This window comes from Oncorhynchus nerka, linkage group LG18 (genome assembly GCF_034236695.1).
Source record: "Oncorhynchus nerka isolate Pitt River linkage group LG18, Oner_Uvic_2.0, whole genome shotgun sequence".
NCBI lineage: Eukaryota > Metazoa > Chordata > Actinopteri > Salmoniformes > Salmonidae > Oncorhynchus > Oncorhynchus nerka.
Genome location: NC_088413.1, coordinates 33,213,371 through 33,218,370, shown reverse-complemented (window position 1 = coordinate 33,218,370; position 5,000 = coordinate 33,213,371). Strand labels below are relative to the sequence as shown.

At 46.5% G+C, this 5,000-nt stretch overlaps 1 pseudogene; it reads left to right on the top strand.

Moving 5' to 3' along the window:
• Nucleotides 1–5,000, top strand: part of LOC115146742 (FACT complex subunit SSRP1-like) — a 37,728-nt pseudogene that overhangs the window by 15,483 nt on the left and 17,245 nt on the right.

Sequence of the window (5,000 nt, the reverse complement as noted above, 5' to 3'; positions counted from 1 at the left end):
TTGACTTTGTGACCACCGAAAGCTCAGCATCAGAACAGAGGGTTCAAAGATGGTAAACATCCCTCTCCTCTCTGTCTAACTTCTCTCTCTTCTCTCTCTTTTCCCTCTTTTGTCCATGTCTCTGTTCTTTCATTTCCACTGACTCTGTCCTCTCTGTCTCTCCCTGTGTTGTGGTAGTTAGGTCCTGTTAGAGGTGGGGGTTTTGGTTTTAAACTGCATCTCTGTGATTTGCCTTGTTATGATCAGGATTAGGGGTGTTAATTGCATTGTATTTACTCTTATGGAATTGTGGGGTGGGAGGAGTCTAAATCTACTGTGTATTTACTGATGGTATAGCAAAGTAACACCTAACTGAAGGGTAAAGACAACATTTTCTAGGACTTCACTGTGTACCATTTCCCAAAGTTAGTTAGATCTTTTAGGGCAAGTTGTCTGCATTTTACAACAATGATATTGCCTTGTATTACTACAGTACTACTATGTATTTACTTGGCCAATCAGTATTTACTATAATACTACTGTGTATTTACTATGATACTGCTGAGCGATTTTTGTACTGTCAGTTGAAGGTAAAGATGACATGTATCAGAAAAGGACCAGCAATCCTACTGGAGAGGATGAAAGAGGAGGGCAAGATCAGAGAGGAGGCCAATGACAGTGATGACTCCGATGGAGAGCGGTGAAAAGCAGTGAGTGACAGATATTGCTGAGCGATTATTTATGTAGTTTCTTGAAATAATCACTGTTTTCTTTAGATCATTTTTGTAAATATAAAAGCACTATGCATTATGTGGATTGAACTAAGAACTTACTAAACTAAACACAATGAATAAAACAATGAATAAAAGTCCCATGATGGTAGTGTCTGCCCATTACTGCTTATCACTTATTAACCATAATTTATTCACATTACTTAACGTTAATAAAATATTTCAGTTGTTGTGTATATTACATTTGTTTTATTTTATTATTTTATTATTTCATTTACAAGTCATCTCATTTCTATAAAGCTGCTGCCTATGCTGTCTGACAAAATCATTATTTTAGTAGTTCTTCATTGTTAATAAGTTGTACTTTTATGACCATACATTTACTACCAACTATCAATCACTTATATCATGTATTTTTTAAAATTACCTTGCGAAGCAACTGCTCTCTTCCCTATCCTCTATTTTTTTAAAATTACTCTCATTCTTCTTCTCTTCTCTCTCTCTCTCTGTCTGTCCTGACCGGACAAATAGGCGCGCAATGTATTATGGTCAATGTAGTTATTTACCATGTTTTCTGTACTAAACAGTGTAGAATATTGGCCTGTTGGAAACTACAACTCCTTCCTACATCACACAGTTTGGGCTTGACCTGATTTATCTCTAGAGTAACTGCACATTGGGATCACAGAAGAAAAAAAACGGAACGAAATGGAACTCAAATAATTGAAACGATGTCAGTCAGGGTGAGAGTGGTGAGTGACAGGAGGCAGGGCCAATCACAGTTGTTTGTCTTGTCTTCAGATGAGTCTTTTAACCCTGGAGAGGAGGATGATGACATAACGGAAGAGTATGTATTCGTTTTCAATCCATCACTCCCTTATATTTACCGCTTTTTTCCAATGTTTTTATCAGTCAATCTGTTTCACTTCCTCTCTCTCTTCTCATCCTGCTCTCCCTCTCTCTCTGACTCGCCTCCTTTCTTTCACTTTCCCCTCTCTCTCTTCTCATCCTGTCTCCCTCTCTCTGACTCTCTCTTTCTTTCACTTTCCCCTCTCTCTTCTCATCCTGCCTCCTCTCTCTGACTCGCCTCCTTTCTTTCACTTTCCCATCTCTCTCTCATCCTGCCTCCCCTCTCTCTGACTCGCCTCCTTTCTTTCACTTCCCCCTCTCTCTTCTCATCCTGCTCCCTCTCTGACTCGCTCCTTTCTTTCACTTCCCCTCTCTCTTCTCATCCTGCCTCCCTCTCTGACTCGCCTCCTTTCTTTCACTTTCCCCTCTCTTCTCATCCTGCCTCCCTCTCTCTGACTCGCCTCCTTTCTTTCACTTCCCCTCTCTCTTCTCATCCTGCCTCCCTCTCTCTGACTCGCCTCCTTTCTTTCACTTCCCCTCTCTCTTCTCATCCTCCTCGCTCTCTCTCCCCTCTTCTGACTCTGTCCTCGCTCTCTCTTTCCTCTTTCCTCTCTCTCTCTCTCTGTCCTCGCTCTCTCTCTCCTCTCTCGCTCTCTCTGTCCTCTCTCTCTCTCTGTCCTCTCTCTCTCTCTCTCTCTCTCTCTCTCTCCTCTCTCTCTCTCTCTCTGTCCTCCGCTCTCTCTCTCCCTCTCTCTGTCCTCGCTCTCTCTGTCCTCTCTCTCTCTCCCTCTCTCTCTCTCTCTCTCTCTCTGTCCTCGCTCTCTCTCCCCTCTCTCTCTCTCTCTCTGTCCTCGCTCTCTCTCCCCTCTCTCTCTCTCCTCTGTCCTCGCTCTCTCTCCCTCTCTCCTCTCTCTCTCTCTCTGTCCTCGCTCTCTCTCCCCTCTCTCTCTCTCTCTCTCTCTCTCCCTCTCTCTCTCTCTCCCTCTCTCTCTCTCTCTGTCCTCGCTCTCTCCTCTCTCTCTCTCTCTCTGTCCTCGCTCTCTCTCCTCCTCTCTCTCTCTCTCTGTCCTCGCTCTCTCTCCCTCTCTCTCTCTCTCTCTGTCTCGCTCTCTCTCCCCTCTCTCTCTCTCTCTCTCTCTCTGTCCTCTCTCTCTCTCCTCTCTCTCTCTCTCTCTGTCCTCTCTCTCTCCCGCTCTCTCTCTCTGTCCTCTCTCTCTCTCCCTCTCTCTCTGTCCTCTCTCCCTCTCTCTCTCGCTCTCTCTCTGTCCTCGCTCTCTCTCTCCCCTTCTCTCGTTCTCTCTCTATCCTCCGCTCTCTCTTTCCTCTCTCTCTCTCTCTCTCCCTCTCTCCCTCTCTCTCTCTCTCTCCCTCTCTCTCTCTCTCTCTCTCTCTCTCTCTGTCCTCGCTCTCTCCCCTCTCTCGCTCTCTCTCTGTCCTCTCTCTCTCTCTCTCTCCTCTCTCTCTCTCTCTCTCTCTCTCTGTCCTCGCTCTCTCTCCCATCTCTCGCTCTCTCTCTGTCCTCGCTCTCTCTCCCCTCTCTCTCTTTCTCTCTCGCTCTCTCTCTGTCCTCGCTCTCGCTCTCTTCTCTCTCGCTCTCTCCTCTCTCTCTCTCTCTCTCTCTCTCGCTCTCTCTCCTCTCTCTCTCTCTCTCTCTTCTCTCTCTCTCACTCTCCCCTCTCGCTCTACTCTCTCTCCTCTCTCTTGCTCTGTCTCTCCTCTCTCTCTCCCCTCTCTCTCTCGCTCTCTCTTCTCTCTTCTCTCTAGGGAGAAGCGTTATGGGGGGAAGCTCAGTAAGAACATGTCAGGTTCCCTCTATGAGATGGTCAGCAGGGTGATGAAGGCTCTGGTCAACAGGAAGATCACCGTGCCAGGAAACTTCCTGGGGTAAACACTCTCACGCACACATGTTTACATACACACACACACACACACACACTCACACGCACACATGTTTACACACACACACACACACACGCACACATGTTTACACACACACACACACACACACACACACATGTTTACACACACACACACACGCACACATGTTTACACACACACACGCACGCACGCACGCACGCACACACACACACACAAACTTCCAGGAGTAAAGAGGCGATAGGACGGCTAACTGCTGCGCACAGCCAGCGTTCATGTTGCTCTGTCTCTGTCACACTCTCCTTCCACTCTGAAATACAACTCTAACTCTCTCCCCTGCAGTCCCAGTGTATAACGTGTTCCTACAAAGCGTGGTCAGGCCTGCTCTATCCTCTGTAGAGGGGTTTCGTCCACATACACAAGCCCCCCCGTGCACCTGCGCTTCCCAGGAGGTACTGTATGCCCGTCATTTGTCCTTATGGGACATTCAAGTGTCCCCTTTTTGTTGCTGGACGTTGGACGACAAAGTGAACGTCTACTTCCTCTACTCCTTCTTCATCCATCCATCCAGGTGTCGGTGTGTTAACGTCGCCAGAGGCACCACCACCACCACCACGTGCCCCCTCGACTTTGAGATCGAAACCAAGCAGGGCACCCAGTTCACCCTTCAGCAGCATCGAGAGGTGACGGATACACACGCGTACACGAAACGCACACACACACACACACATACACTTCTACATACACACACCTTTGTCATGTCTCGTCTTTCACTCCATTCTCTCTCGTTCTAACCTCTCCGTCAGAGAGGAGTATGGGAAGCGTTTTGACTTTGTGACCACCGAGAAGCTCAGCATCCAGAACAGAGGGTTCAAAGAGGTAAACATCCCACATGGTAACTCCACTATTTCCCTCTTTCATTAGATGTTCTTTCATCCCTTCGTCCACTGACCTGTCCTCTCTGTCTCTCTGTGTTGTGGTCCGGTAGAAAAAGGTTGGTCCTGTACAGAGGTGGGGGTTTGGTTTTAAACTGCATGGCGTGTGATTTGGGAGAATGTTATGATCAGGATTAGGGGTGTTAATTGCATTGCATTTCTCTTATGGAATTGTGGGGGTGGGAGGAGTCTAAATCTGTGTGTGTTATTACTGATGGTATAGCAAAGTAACACCTAACTTGGTAAGTGAGACAACATTTTCTATTTTGTTCACTGTGTATATTTCCCAAAGTTAGTTAGCATCTTTACATGGGTTGTCTGCATTTTACAACGAATGATATTGCCTTGTATTACTACAGTACTACTATGTATTTACTATGATACTACTGTGTATTTACTATAATACTACTGTTTATTTACTATGATACTGCTGGGTATTTTTGTACTGTCAGGGTATGAAGGGTAAAGATGACATGTTGGAGGACTCAGACGAGGACCAGCACGATGCCTACCTGGAGAGGATGAAAGAGGAGGGCAAGATCAGAGAGGAGGCCAATGACAGTGATGACTCCGATGGAGAGAGCGGTGAGTGACAGAAGACTTGGCCAATCAGAAGGCGAAAGCAGTGAGT